The following is a 16,958-nucleotide window of genomic DNA, read 5'->3' as shown; positions in this document are numbered from 1 at the left end:
AAATAAGGCAATTTAATGGTCGTTCTTTAAACCAATATTTCAGATTTGTTGTTATTGTAAATTCTGTAAATGAACCCAAAACCCACTTTTGTTTTGGGCAGCCCAAAAACAGTTATGGGCATAAGTCAACTAAACAATATTGAGTACATATTAAATGTAAGAATAAACACAGATAATTTACACAAATTTATTAATAATACATCTAATTCTAGCTATATAGTATAATTTATTTAATGGTTATGGCTATAGCTATATAGGATAATTTAGTTAATAGTCTATTTAGCGGTCATAATTGACCATACTAATTATTTCGATTAATTATTCTTTTTATGTAAGGTCTTGGTTGAGATGAAAAAGTTAGTGACACGAGCGAGATTCAAACCCACGACCTTGGCTCAATACACCACTGCTCTAACCAATTGAGATATCGTGACTTCATGACCACTCAATTGGTTAGAACAGTGGCGTATTGAACCTAAGGTCGTGGGTTCGAATCCCGCTCGTGACACTAACTTTTTCATCTCAACCAAGATATTAGATAAAAAGAATGGAATTTGTTTGTTAGCTTAAACAAGTCAAAAATAATCGTCTTCCGCAGAGGGGGTAGGCTTGGGAGAAAAGATGTTTGGAACTAGGCTGGACAAAATATTGAGATTGTGAACCATTATAAATATCTGGGTATATATCTCACACCGCAGCTTGCTACGGAAAGACATCTTAAAGAAAAATTAAATGTAGCCAAATTTGGTATTAATTCTACTTGGAAGTTTCTCTTGTCGAATAGTGATGTTCCCATTTCAGCAAAATATAATGTATTTAACTCTATTTCCAAGGCGATAATGTTATACGGTGCTCAGGTTTGGGGCTATAAATGGTATGACAGTGTGGAGAAATTGAATAAATATTTTGTCAAAGGTTGTTTTTCCTAAGAAAGGATACACCTGATTATGTCTTATATTTAGAGTCAGGGATTGACCCATTGTTTTTCAACACATTAAGCCTGCATCTGACATACATCCAAAAAGTTTTATCATTGTCTTCTGCTAGACTTCCTCGAATTTTGGCCTTGAAAATACTAGACAAGAAAATATTTTAGGCAAAAGAATTTGACAATTTGTGTCTACAAGACGGTTTAACCGCCTTGAGTTACTCCGACGTAAATAAAAATATGTGGAAAGCTTGGTAGATGTTTTAAGAACTGATTTTAAAAATAAACTAAAATTAAGAGCACAACGATTGTCTTCCATGGTTTATACAAAGAACTGAATCTGGAATTAGGAGAAAATCACCATTATTTAAGTAAAAATTATAATTTGAATATGATAAGTGTGATAATGAAAGGAAGAGGTCAGTTGCTGTCTCTTAATTACTCGGTCCACAGAAATGAGGAAGCGTACCGTTGTGCTTTGTGTAATTTTGGTGTGTATGAGGATGGCTTCCGTTTTTTGGCGGTGTGCCCTATAATGAAGGAATTCAGACTTAGGTGGTTTGGCAAATTGTTTTTAGAAAAAATGAAGTAATTTCATTTTCGAATGGGCAGAACTGGCACAGTCTCTACAATTATGTTTCGTACTCCCTAAAATACAGAGCGTTCCTAATCGATAATTTCAATTATTAATAAAGTATTGTGTAAATTATGACTATTTGTATTAGTATTGTTAGTATTAGTATTCGTATTATTAACATTATTAATAATATTCTATGTTTTTTCTTTTGGCAACTCGACAGACAGCCTGTGGGCTGTTGTCTAGGATGTTTTATGTACTGAATATTTTTTGTAAAATAATTTTTATTGTAAATAAACATCATTATCTATATTAGATAAAAGAATAATTAATTGCATTAATTAATACTTATGGCTATAGCTGTATAGGATAAGTTAATTATACATTTAACTAATGCCACAAAAATAATCATAGCAGTTCAATTAAGAGTCGTTAAAAACAAGGAAAACACACGAGGAAAAAGGCGTATATAAAAACAAAATAAATTTATTAATTAATTAAATTGTGTTGTATTGTTTTTAGAAATTTTATATACTCGAGTGCACCAGGTTTGGCAAAATTTGATTATATAAATTATTGGAGAAAATCGACTCAATAACTGCGTATTTTATTGACTTTTATGAGTCCTAATATATTTTTTATATATTAATCAAAACTGATTGATATTTCATAAAAGTAATTTAATAATTTTCTATTTGCAAAACCGGAAGATGACGTTTTAAAAATGTATATAGGAAAAATTCGCCTTTATATTTTTTTTTTAGGATAATATAAATATATGGATGGTGATATAGAGTTGGTTTAAGGATGAATGTATGTCCTCTTTACGGCCTTGCGCACCGCGACTAATATATCTAAATCGTCTCCTGGTTTTGTTAAGGGCTCCCGTGTGTTTCCTTCAAACCTTAGAAACAAGCTGAAGACATATTCCGTTGTTTCTTCTTATTCTTATTATTCCTATATTTGCACATCTGCACAGACCTGCTTCTCCTGCTACGAGTCTATGCATATGCCTCTGGTGTCTGCAGTGCCCGGTCAGTACTTGTACTATCATTAAAATCCTATCGCGTTCTAGGTTTAGAAGTTCAGCTGTTCGTTCCTGCGATCTCGTCCTTTAATAAATCTTTTGCATGCCACTGTCCTGAAATGCATTCCCATTGAAGCGAGGACTCAATCTTAATCTATCTGATGGATGTACGTTTTTGGCAATTCGGTTTGGCGCAAAAGGGCTTAGGGCCGATAAGTGTTCTGATGGAACTTTCCTTGGCCAATTATCGACCTCCACCCTTGCCCCTCTGGGCTGTACGTCCAAACAAGGGAAATTTTGTTACTTTCCCCCCTGTCTGACAGGGCCTTGATGCAATCACAAACGATTCTGGTCTTTACTACCCCTAGCTATCCGAGCCAAAGGAATATTCTCCTTTCCAGCCTTTTGAGCCTAAGGGATAGTGCTCAATAGCTATAATTTTGGCCAGAAAAACATATAAATATATAACATATTACCCAAAGCTTATATGAATTATAGTCATTGGTTCATTTCCGTAGATACCATCTCCTGACCCATCTATACCATCTATGCATAACAGATTTCGGTATTAATTGGGATCCCAGGCTGTTCGATCAGGTATTATGATTTCAAATTTCTTATCAAGTCTGAATTTTTAGCATCGACCGGCATCTCCAGGTACCTTGTTGCAAAAGCATTTAATCGTTCTTTTTTATGCGGGTAGGCTATCGAAGCCTGCCCCTCCATTAGCCTATAAATTGTGGTTCTAGCTTCTTGCTGGATTATAGGATACTAAAAGTGGTGGCAGATTCAGGAGTTTCATGGCAGCAGTGAGGGGGTCCTTCTTATTGCTCCAACTTGACAGATAAAAAAAGGGAGAACAGACAGACCAGGATAACCAAGCAAGCAACAGGTTCATTTCCTAGCAGGACTCAGGTCAAATAATAAACTTTTTAACTTTTAATAATAAACAATACAAGTATTAAAGGGTAATACAATTTTGTACAAATTTCTGATCACTAAAAATTAAAATCTGTACAGAAACATTGTTTTTTAAAGCTAGAATTGACTAGATAAATTGATTCCTATTAGAATGTAACATAAACTCTGGCGTTAGAATCCCGTTTTATCCATAAATTTGCCCGGTGAAATATTTTTTCCTCCTCCAACATATATTTGTTATTCCGCAAATTAAAAAGACCCTACTAGTTTTATGAAATATTGGCAGCACCAAATATTGTATAAGTCCTGACAGCAATTTATTTTAAAATAAAATAATACATTATCATACAGTCTTAATAAAATAATTTTAATTGTAGTACTTTTGGTGTTTTTTGTTCATTTTTCACTCATTTATTGCTTAATTGATTAAAAAAACAATTTCTCCCAGCGAATACTGAGAATCCCTCCATTAGATAATTGTGAGTTTCCCTAATTTAACTGCTTCAACTGCCTTAAAGTATTACATAAATATCACGTATTTTCCTTCTTGTTTTCAAGAAATAATACATAAAAAATATACTTCCAATGATTATTCAATGAAAAATTTTAAGTAGTAAAAGTGCCATATCTTCTTTTTTTTTAACTCATAGTTCATTATTTTAAATATTTCTTCATTCATTGTAGTTTGGGATGACTTTTATGAGCTGTTTGTTTAACATCATATTACATATGGTAGAAAAGATATTGGGGGTCGTTCTGGGTGGAAAACGATCTGATGGGATGACCAACATCAAACATAGCATGTATGATCGAGTTTCCCCTTCGAAATCTAGGCAAACAGGACCTATTGAACCCATACGTCAACAAATAAAAATAAAACGGTTTTGCCGAATATTTTGTTTTTATTCGTGGGATATCGTGCTACGGGGATCCAGGTCGGAGCGAGTGCAGTTTGCGTGTGTGCGTGTGCAGTTGCGACAAGGACGCTTTTCCACTGAGCTATGTGCATATCGATTGGTTTATTGCGTGATGACGACATCTCCCCAATCTTTGAAAAGGGGGCAAAATATCGATCTCGCGGCTAAGAACCCCTCTGAGGACGGTGGATTCGAAATCATCACCTTTCAAAATTTCTGTGTCAGATGAGTAAGGTTGAAAAACAAATCTTTATCTAAAATTTTAAAAAAGCAATGAACTTTTTTTTCATATTTAATATATGAACTGATTATTTATACACATGGCGAATCCTATTCTTGTGCAAACGACTTCGATATAAAACACTTGTTTAATAAGCAATAAAATTTGCATATTAATATCTTCCATTTCAGGGTTTGATAAATTGAATCAAAATTAGACAGTGTTAAATTGGGCAATTTTGCTGTCTTTTTTTCACAGGGCATTCATGTGTATTTTAAGCATTAGCAGATATGGTATAGCATTCCTGTGAATTATTAAAGTAAACACCAAATCGGTTATTCATGAATAAATTTTTAAAAAGTACATAGCATACATTTTTTGAGATCATTCTGGGCATAAAACTGAAAATCAATCACCCCATGCTGATTTTGCATAGAAAAATGTATGGTCACAAAAGAATATTTTTATCGTATTTTATTTACTTTTGCCATTCTATACAAATAAAGGTTAATTATTAATTAGAATGTTAATTGTTATTGCTAATATTAATGTAATGGAAAGGATATTTTGTGATCAGACCGATTCCCTCTTTTCTTTAACCTATTGCTAGCCTCTTTGTACCTCAGGGCCTCGTCAATTTTGGATAAAATAACACAAATACACAGAAACATAGAAGAAGATGAAATCATGACAGTCTGGTTAGCATTCACACTACCCTAAACTAGTCGATATTCCTCGGGGTAATTGCAGATAAGTCCTCACTATTCTAGCTAATAAATTACATTCACATACCAGACTTGGTTCGTAATATTCCAAAGTACTCAATACTACTAGGGGAAAGTGGGGATAACCACCGCCATTCGCGCTAATAAATTATATTCGCATACCAGACTTCGTTCACACTACTCCAGAGTACTCGATATTCTTCAGAATAATTGCGGATAATCCTCTCTGTTCACGCTAATAAATTGCATTCACATTACCCAAGAGTACTCGAAATTCCTAGGAGTAATTTGGGAATAAGCCTCTCCATGTCCAATTTACCTTTCTTACATCTCAAAAAAAAAAAGAAAAAAAAAGTTTTATTTAATATGTACTTTTTAACAACATATTTTTTCCGTTTCTCTCTTCTTGCTGATAGAACGGTTATGAAGAGTTTTTTATTTGCATTTGTTCAATTAAGTCTTTTATCTATATCTATATATTTCTCACCTTCATATTTATTATATCTCAAATTTACAAGTTTGCCTTAAGTTTGCGTAACCTGCATTGTTATACTCACTTTCTGCACTGTTTACGATAATTGCTGGTATAAATATGCATAGACTTAATTTTATTTGTCAACTCCTTGTAGAATTAAGCTCTTTTTCAGTAGCTATCTTCGCCCAGATGTCTTCAAGTTCTTAGCCGTTTTTTTGCTCATTAAAAAAATCAATCCCTTCTTCAGGACTGACAACACTAAACATTTTATTTGAACATTTATTTATTAAAATAGGCTACCTATTTGGAAGATTAATGAACAAACTTAACTGAAACCTAAGTCCCAGAAGAAGGCATAATAAATCTCGAAAGGTCAGATGTAGTGCAGCAGTTTTGGTTTTCTAAAACGCATCCCAAAAAAATCTGATTGAAACATGCCATCACTCGCGAGATACATATATGTCATTGGTTTAAACCGTTCAATAAAATTGAAAAACTTGGTTAAAAATCTGTCCGAACACTAATCGGTGCGTCGGTCTCTTCTGGCCATAGATTCCTTTGTTTTTTCCTGTGAGGGTCAAGCGAGAGAGGCAATTATGCCTAAATGAGTCTGACCGGACGCTGTGACCAGGAGTCTGACCAGGAGGACCAAGGACGACCCAACAACGAAATGTGCCCTCGACTGGCCCAATTCAACAATGAATTTTTTCCTTTCTTGTGCGTTGATTTATAACAGACGATCCTTACATCTTCGCCCAGGGGTCTTCAGGTAAAGGTACTGAACCGTTTCCTGGCTCATTAGAAAAAATCAATGTTTAAACAATTTAATAATTTTGTTATTTCTTTGAAAAATATTCTTCCCTCGTGTAATTAAGGGAGTGGATCTATGGGATTTTAACAAACAGCCATTTCTCCTCGAATCTCTTTATTAAGGAACTTTAATAACGTTGTCTTAAGGGTTGGGTTGATCTCAGTTAGTCGCCCACTCCACTTAGCACCGTGTTTTAAATCAATGATTCGATTCTCACAACAGGTTGGCGGAGTAAACAAGTTTTTTTAAAGGCCAACCTGTAATAAATACGATCAAAAGAATTAATACGAAAAATGCTAATAAGCTTTGAAGTCGGTGTCCGTTTATAATCCGTGTATACAATTTCCAAAGGGTTTCATCTCTTTGTATAATTTTTTAATATGATAAACAGACAGGTGGCTGTTAAAATGTAAACTTCGAAAATTTACGTTCTAATCGAAATTTACAGCTCATGATTAAAAATAACTGATGCTTAATATATACCTACTGAACATGACGTGTTAAAACAAAAAATTTCTGTTCTAGAAAGGTTGTAAGGCGATGTCGTGTGGAAGCGGATGCCATTTGGTAGTTCACCGGAAACTTGGGGGTGTTTTTGTAAACACACGATAATCAATGCCCGTATGTGCTTTGTGACCAATTATAGGCACTTACGACAGCTTAACAAGCTTAGAAAAAGCACCAATAGCATCAGGTCAGTTACAAATTATATCACCCGGCATAAAATCCTATCGAGGATTTCAATGAATGAATTATTTTATTAACCAAAATAATACGTGATAATAATAATATATTATATAAAAAAATAACTTTGGGACTGAAAGTCTCCTTGAATAGTTAATTAGGAATACAACGTATTTACAGAGATCCAAGTCTGATAAGTACGGGCCGGATTTATATGTAAACTATAAAATATGTACATTATATGTATCGCAGATTGAGGGTACAGAGAAAGACACAAAGTGAGAGAGAGACAGAGAGAAAGTGNTAGATAGAGAGAGAAAGTGGCCGATCTATCTCTCAATCTAGCCCTCTTTTTTAGAAAAGTGAGAGAGTGAGAGACAGATAGATAGAGAAAGGGAGAGAGAGAGAGAGAGAAAGAGTGAGAGAGAGTGAGAGAGAGGATCATTCGTCGGGATTGACTTTTCGTACGATTCCCTCATTGGGCGGTAAAAAAGCAATCCTGAACTTCACATTTCATAAAGGTGTTTGTCAACTACTTAAAGTCCACAAAGAAAGTATATAAGTTAATAGAATGGAAAACATACCTTTTATTTTCAAATTTATTTGAAGTAACGCATATTTTTAAATGTTCTTAAATAAAAATTTATCTTTCTAATTTTAAAAAAATCTATAAAATAAATACAGATATTTTTTAAATGGACAAGTTACAGGTGTAATTATTATACTATGTATGTGAAATTGTGAAAAGTGGTAAACTAAAAATGTAAAACTTCAAATTTCTTTTTTTTTTAATTTCAAATTTTCAAAAGGATCATTAGGTCGATCTGGTGCTAAAATATTTTTGTGCCGTCGAAGAAGAACGTTTCAAATTTACGGGCGTAACAGATGAAACATTGAAGGAAAAGACCACACCCACCCTAAACTCATGGTATTAGCTAAACTTTAGCAAATTTTCTAAATTTGCTGTTTGTAATTTTGTAGCAAATTTCTTTGAAGACCGACTCAGTACCGACACACATCTTCATCCTTGTTTTGTAATGACCTTAAAATAGGTCCAAAGCATGAGACAGTTGAATTTGTTTTTCCATCCATAACAAACAGTTACCTAGACTATTCGTGGTGGAAAATAACTAAAAAGGGACAATTAAATCTTCGGTTTTAAGTTGTAAGGACAAGAAGTAATCAGTGAGACGGGACTATAACCATACAACCATTTTATGTTAGATATACAAAATAAAATTTATATTTTAAAAAATTATTTTATTTACAAAGGTAAGTTTGAAAAAATTTTCCCTTTTATAAATTGTTAACTTGATTTTTCGAATCTTCAATATTCCCTTAGAAAAAGTTAAGTGTAGGGTAATTAAAAAAAATTAAGTAGGGTAGAGGAAGAGTTTTGTGATTCAGGCAAATACAACTTTGCGCTTCTAGACAACGCAATAAAATAAAAAAAGATGTTATCAGATAAGGTCAAATCAAACCTGCTAATGTAGCAGAAGGATCAATTTGATAACGCATCCTTTTCACTCCTTTAACTAACTACGTCAAACAGTACAATACTTGATGATGAATCGTATGTCTCTCGACAAAAGTTTCACTTTACAAAAAGAAAGGGTTCATTCCCAAGGGTGTGGCGTGATATAGAGCACTTCATTCCAACTAGAGAGTACTTGGGCACGAAATCATTGGTACTCTACAGTAATAAACACAATAATATGAATAAAAAAACAACTCATGTTTCGGTCGTCTAAGCAGGTGGCTTTGCTCCTTGTCGAACCTCAATTAAAACCATAAGTGACACATGTATAGATCAATATTGACCACTGATGTACGGAGATAAAAAACGACATTCTGTATAACATGTAGAACTAGAAAAATGATTAGTTCGATTGCACTGAAATCATAAGTGTAGCCTATATTAAATGCTAATTCAGGATCTTGATCTTTTAGATCTTCAACAGTAATACTGTCTATAAATATATACGTTTCAGTTTTACATACCAAGGTTGTTAAATATACTCTTATTGGGTGACTTGAACGCTCTTGGCCTAATTCTGTGAGTTTTCTCGTCCGTTTTCAATATTTATTAGCTTTTACGACCATCCGACTTCTACTTTAGGTATTACACCATTTGCCCCCCCCCCCAAAATATCCATTTTTCCTTCTTTCTCAGCTTGACCTTATTCCGACTGATTGGAAAGTAAGTGAATTGAAGCTGTGAATAGCAAAGATGATTGCGAACCCTTTGGCAATCCGACAAATATCTGATCATCATTTTTTCTTTTCCGGTCTCGTTGAATTTGGCCGTTCCTGCAGAAGATCACACGATTTTTCGCCTAGATCAAGCTAAACAACGTTAAACAAAAAAATGTTAGCAAATCCGATTTTTCTCTTTGCTTCTATTCTCGTTACATTTTTTCTATTTAGTTATTTTACAACTGCATATAAAATACAACAAGCAAAAATTATGATATTTACAATGATATACAATATACACACGCACATTCGCAATATTGTATGAACATTTACATGTCTGGCGTGATTGATTTGATCGGCCCAGAATTGGAATCCAGTGAAATTGGCCGTAATTGGCCATTATGGCGAAAAGTCAACAGCAGTCTCTAGAATTGCCGAAGTTGCAAAATCATATGGTCGCTTCAGTCTTCTAAAGGGGTTGGAAGGGAGGGTTGAACTGGTCAGATTGAGAATTAACGGGTTGTCCAAGTTTGGAGTGAAATTTACTGTAGCGGGATTAGCCCAGGTCTGGGACGTAGGGTATGTTGTGAGATTGGAGTGGATAGTATGACTGGTGACGTAGAATGGAGCATCAACTATTGAGCGAAAGATTTTGGATTATAGGGATTGGATTTTGTTAAAATTGGTACGCTTGTTTTCCCGTATGGTTCAAGTCCGGAGGTCCAAATTGGAGCTATTAGGATAGTGTATGTAATGACAGTTTAAATTTTTCGTCAAGTAGACAATTCAGCATTTTATACCTGTTATAGTCACTTCGTTTTAGTCGTATGTGTGGATTCCACGTAAATCTTTGGTCCAAATAAAGTCCAAGATATCGTATACTATTCGCTGGAGGAATTGGGGTGCCGTATAGTCAGATGGGAGAGTTTTACAATTGATAGTGAAAATTGTGTATTTAGATTTTTGATTGTTTACTTTGATTATCCACTGTCTATGCCAGGGTTCAAGCATATGAAAATGGGATTGGAAGTTTCGGATAGAAGTAACAGGATCGATGTTTGGGGACTGGATTGCCGTGTCATCAGCGTATTTGGAGGTAAAGGTATCGGTATATAATGGGAGATCAGCTGTAAATGAGTAAAGTAACAGAGCAAGTGTGCTCCCTTGGGGGACGCCGTCTAAACAAGAAGAGGTGCCTTGGGTTACTTGGAAGTATTGGTTTGTTAGGAAGGATTTAAGAAGAAGATATTATGTAATTGAAAGGATGCCCTTTAGCTTCCACAACAAGCCATTCAACATCAAAGGCCGGGCATATGTCAAGAAAAACACCAGATTTTTTAAACTCGAGGGAGGTGTCAGCGGTGTCGATAACACTGCTGAGTAGCCGCTGAATCCGAATTGGTGAAAAAATGTTACATTTTTAAAACCCATCATATTTTTGGCCATAAGAGCGAAAATCTGTTGAATTTTTTTTATAAAGAAACATTTCTATAACAGTAATTAAATAAATTAATATTTACTTACATGAATAATTTTATAATTAGTTTCCTTGTTACTAGCATTGGTATCTTTTATTCTTTAAATAAATAAATATTTTATTGTGTAGCATATTACATAATAAACATACACATGGTCTAGTTTTACATTTTTTCATATTTGAGGTTGAAAAATAAATATTTATTATCTTTCTTTTAACTGGATGATTTTTTACGTCTCTCAACAAAATTTTCTCTTTCAAAAAAAAAAAAAAAAAAAGGATTCATTACATGGGGAGGTAGTGCATTTCATACCTGGCGGTACATTGCCTTTTACCATGTACCAAAGGTAAAATCAAAAAATGGTTCGAATCGAGCTTTGACAACTTCATAATTAGTACTGGATTTTGTTCTTCAGGCTACCATCTCTTCCTATAAAGGAATAATACCAGTTGCACGGTCGATTAAAAAACTCCATTGGTTTTCCAGAATTGTTTGAATCTAACAATTACCGAACCCGACCAAACTGCAAACTGACCTTGCTCCCTAAGACTTCCACCTGTTCAGAAAAATATCACTTCTTTTCCTGAAGAGCCTTTCCTTCAAATACAGCAAAAACTAGCTTAATGTAGGGAATCAAGGTTCTCTACCGGGACCACTTCCTAGATCTGAACTTTTCTCCTTCTAACTGCAAGCCTTCCGAGCAGTGTTCACCACCTTGGTTCCATGGGAAAAATCTTCTCAATTGTTTTCATTAAATCATTATTTAAAACAACCAGAGTATATGGCCATAAATTTGAGCGAATGACTACTAAACTCTGGATACACACAGTGCAGATTTAAAATGTCGGCACGACGAGAAATGGCAAGAATAGTATTTTTAAAAAAAGGCTTATCTCCAGGGGGAAAAGTGCCATGTATGCGCGATGCAGATCATACAAGCCGTCCGGTTCGAAAATTATGGGTAATTGAAGGGTGGTTGTGCGTGTGGCTGGACGCTCGCCGAGAAGGGGTTGTATTTACCTGTTGCCATGGAGACCGCTGCCCCACCCCGCGTTGCCATGACTGCACCGCCACCGCCCTGGCTGCCACCCCCGCCTAAAGCCGCTTCTCTTTATTGATGCAGCCGTGGGGTCCCTGCCGATCAGATCCAATTCAAACCTCCCACCCCCCAGTGACAAATAAAATTTCGAAAATTGGTTCCAATCTCTTATATTTCTATCTGGGTAAAAATTACCAGAAGAATCTCACACACAGACATAGCATACTTTCAACGTGCTATATTATATATTAACATAAAATTAATATTTTGTAAAACACTGTGGTAAAGTAACAGGTTCTGGACACCTGATATACACAATTTAGCAGTAATTTATACAACTAATTCTTGAAAATTAATTTATTTTAATTTAATGTTAGCTATTTGTGATCTCCCTACACAGTTTTTTTATACTTTTATTTAAAAATGTACTACTACAGTGTTTCAACTGCAATGTTATATTTTCTCTTATTGCTGAAAAAAAAAATTCCAAAGCATTTTTTTGTGGAGTGTTGATCTGTTGTGTTAATACATTTGACAGGGTTTTTTCTTTTTCTGGTCAAAATCTACTCTTTCCGTGTTCATTGGCACAAATATTTTTCATGTTTTTTGTTTGCAAGCCTTCATCTTTATATCACACCATTTGTTGTAATTTGCATTTCTTCTTCCTTCCTCCAATGAATTCTGGACTTTTTTCTTTTTTATTTGCAGTACATTACAACTGCAGTAGACATTCTTATTTAACCTTTTTAATCAAACTAAAGGAGACAGAGCCAATTCGGATAACGCAATTTTTCGGATAATCAATGAAGGCTGTTGGCATGCAGTAAAAGGTGTAAAAAACATAATTTCTGATGAAAACCAAATTATCCATGTATTTTACCTACAAATATGAATACAGTACACTGTAGCCAAAATGGTTAGGGATGGTACAGTGGTACAGTGTGGTCAAGGCTCGGGGCCCTGAAAAGGTGCACCTCGTGTCCTTGTTCGCGTACCCTTCTCACTCTGGGTTCCTTCGTTCTTGCGCTAAGGGGGAGACCACTCTCCTCCTGAAAACTCCAATGCGGGCGATGGTCGGTCTCTGGGGAGTAGCAGGCGCCTGAAAGGGCAAGTCTGTGAAGTCTTGGGGATTCCGGTCTTCCATGGAGGAGAGTCTTTGGGCCCTGGTGTGAGCGATGGTCAGCCTTTGGGAAGTAGCAGTTACCCAAGAGGGTGAGTCTGTGAAGTCCTGGGGATTCTGGTCACCCACCTAAAACACACCATTGTGGAGGATGGATACCTGAGAGTAAACAATCCCAATCCGATCTGTGTGCCATGAGGCCACACAGATTCGCCCACTCGTGATGACTGGTCAGGACAGAGCCGATTCATTCGGCTCTTGAACAGCCATCTCATCTCATACACCCAGGGAGTTACAGCCCACTTAATGTAGAACTACAACGACAACAGGTGGTACAATGTGGATAAGTCTCGGGGCCCTGAAAAGGTGTACCTCCTGTCCTCATCCACGTCCCTGTCTCAATCCAGGTTCCTTCATTCTTCCCTGTGACCTCTCTCAACCCTTGGTTACAAGGGGGGTGTCCAGGCACAAAACTGCAAAGGTGTAGCCTTGAGGGCGTGGCAACCTCTCTAAAGCACAAGCTGTACTCGGGTCGGCATGGGGCGGCGGGTGCTTTATCAGAGGCACACATGGGTACCAGATCCTGTCTGCATACGGTTCGATGCTTAAAGCGGACCTGACCACTCGGAATGGGCAAGCAGGGAGCGAGGTTGTCTTGGCCCTTCGGGCTGAGCTTCCTCTACACTAATGCTGTGGCAGTAATACACTTCAGTCGTATGCGGAGGTGTGTCAGCTCTCATCTTGAAAATCAAATAAGTTCAATAAGGCCTGAACGGCCAGGAGCGGACATTAAAGATCCTCATTGTCCTTTTAAGAATGACCGAGTATACGGGAAAGCAATGTAGCCAAAATGTAAATGAGACAAAAAAAGGTTCATTAATTTTTTCATGATTAGCTAGCTTCGTCGTCTTGTGGTTCAGCAATTTTCAACTGTATTCATGAAGTTTAGATTTAGATTGTACCCACTGTTCATATACACTATAATTAGTGGCTACATTTCACAATGACACACCATTTTTTACTGGGATTGTTTTGGTTAAGTCGAGTTCAGTTAACAAGGATTTCTCTGAACTTTCATTTTGGTAACATGTAACAATGAGAAATAGGAAATATACACAAAGTTAAAGACAAGAGTGGAAAAAATACCCATTGCTAGTACTACAATGGTGCTAAAGTGTTGTCTGTTTAATTAATACCTGTTAACATTGTTGTCACTATCACTTTGTAGAAGATCTCACGTCCATCATCTCTTCAGTCAGTGAGGAGGATTTTAGTGAATTTGTCAAGATGTGAATTTTGGGATGTACTTATTTTCAGTAGTTGAGAGGGTTTTGTGAAATGCGCAATATCAGGAGCGTATTTCACCTTGGATTAATAAAATATTTTAATTTGTTTGTGTAATTTCGTTGATATACACAACAGATTTTTTTTAACCCTTCAGCAGCCTTTTATTTTTGGTAAGTCAGAGATTTTGACAAGAAGTCTTCCAAAAGCTATTTCAGTTGTTTGTGAGGATTCCATGTCAATCATTTGTCAATGGAAATTAATTATTCTTAATTTTTATTTAATTTTAATTTATAAATATTTTCTGAAATTTTTTTCATCATTCATATTCTACAGAGCATTTGTCAGCAGTGTTCGCTTTTTCATGTTTCTTGCCAGATTTAAACTTCACCTTTAAACCCGTACATGTATAAACACTACATGCACATCAGCTTAAGGAACGAACATGAACGGAAAGTACAACACTTTTCTGCGATTCTAAACTAAATTACATTTTTTAATATTCATCCTAACTGAAATATTATAATAATTGAATTGGATAACAATTTGATTTTTTTTAATATAATACAGTTCCCTGTAGAATAATTGAATTGGATAACAATTTTTTTTTTTTTTAATCTAATACTGTTCCCTGTAGAATAATCATAGGCATTTTTACATGTAAATTAATGCATTGTTGTCTTTTAAAGAGTCAAGAGAATAATTTATTGTTGAAAAATGAACTTGTCTTATAGGAAAAGGTAAAAAAAGGGAATGAAAGGATGAACTAAGAGAAGAGATAATCACGTTGAAGTCAAGGGCTTCCTGTCTGTCATCGATTTCCTTCTCCTCCTTCAAATACATACAGACAACGGTGAAAGAATTCAACATATCACAGAAGTAATACCATTTATTCATAAAGTTTAATGAACTCACAATTTCATACATAAATTGAGTGTTTATTTATTCTAATGGTTTAAACCCGATTCTATATCCAGGATTTTATTGCTCCAAACACATAACTGCATACAATTAATTATCATAATAACGTATGTCCTTATCCCTAGTTACAAATAAATTACACAGTTTTAAAGTAATTGATATGCATTAAATAATTTTTTTTAGGCTTTCAAGTGAAGTTTATCTAAAAAGATTGATTAGCTTTTAAGGTAACTTTTGGCAGAACATATCAGGGCACTGTTCTGGCAGTGTTTTTTAAATATGTGAAATGTAAACCTCATATTTTTGAACACAACTTCAATAATCATCATTTTTAAACTATATCATTCAGGTACTCAAAGCATTTATTGAAGGAAAAGATTTAAATTTATAAATATGATCTAGTAAATGTAAAGTTAGTCATTACACAAAAGTATTGCTAATTTGAAGTTTATACACTACTGATCAAAAGTTTTGTCAAAACAAAAATATACATTACAAAAAAATATAATAGTAAATATAGCAATATATATACTTTAAAATAAACTAACAGCTCTTAAAAAGTTGTTGACTATATATATTTACAATATTCTCAGTATAAATAACTCTACAATTTAAATCTGTTCATAATAAGCAACAAAACATTAAAGCAATCAACCAAATAAATCACTAATTAAAAATAATAGTGAAAATTATGAACAAGTCTAATAAATTTAAATAATTTATAATCACAAAAAACTTTAATTTTACAAAATTGGATTTTCCTGCAATACAACTTGCTATTATAATATATTTTGATTTAATTTAAACAAATAACATATCTTCTTATATTGTATGTACATATTTGCGCAGTTTAGGAGAAAAATTATACTTATTACTATATAACATCAAAAATTTGGCATTGCATAAAAGCTATAATCACTCCTCTCTAACAAGCACAGAAAATAATGCAATAATTCACCATAAAATTAGGCCCAAAAAGTAATGTTTCCGTCAAAGAGCAAATTATATTATAAATTTTGTGAAGCATAAAAAATTTTCTTTGGTTTTTTTGTCCAAAATAAGGTCAGCCGTAATTCATTAATTTTTTCACTAACCTTGAACAAATTTGAGTTGGAAATGTTTCGTTCACAATCAACAAATTTTAAATATACAAAGCATTTTAAATTGTTCAGATCCTGATTTTATACAATGTTAAATATCAGTATCATCCCTGTTACTCTTACGATTATCAAAAGTAAAAAATTTTCTATGAATAGACAAGAAAATGCAAGGGCGCATCATTTTAATTCACATCATATAAAATACTTAATTTATTTATTATCATAAACACTTTACAACCTATTTAAAGAAATTTGTTCTCTAAATTTCATTTCAAAGTATTTGGTATACTATTTTAATTGAACCAAATCAAAAATTGCTGAAATATAATAGCATCATTTTATCCTTATGTGTTAACGTTAGAGATATATTTTGTGCAATTTATGATTGGAACGCCAAAGTTGTGCATGAAATGGGATGAACGATGGAAAAACACTATTCGAAGGGCTTATAAAATTCATTTTACACTAGATAACAAAACCTATGTGAGAAATTCAAAATATACCTATTTCTGTTACATTGGATCAGTATATAAAA

The 16,958-nt window shown here is 34.3% G+C and overlaps 1 long non-coding RNA gene across 1 annotated transcript in view; it reads left to right on the top strand.

The window, feature by feature from the left end:
- The window catches only part of LOC112127225, a 79,972-nt gene that overhangs the window by 31,990 nt on the left and 31,024 nt on the right, over positions 1–16,958 (top strand). The window lies entirely within an intron of this gene.

Source organism: Cimex lectularius, unplaced genomic scaffold (genome assembly GCF_000648675.2).
Source record: "Cimex lectularius strain Harlan isolate CLEC.00 unplaced genomic scaffold, Clec_2.1 scaffold38, whole genome shotgun sequence".
Classification (NCBI taxonomy): domain Eukaryota; kingdom Metazoa; phylum Arthropoda; class Insecta; order Hemiptera; family Cimicidae; genus Cimex; species Cimex lectularius.
The sequence above is the reverse complement of the archived record's forward strand: the minus strand, read 5'-3'. Positions and strand labels throughout refer to the sequence as shown.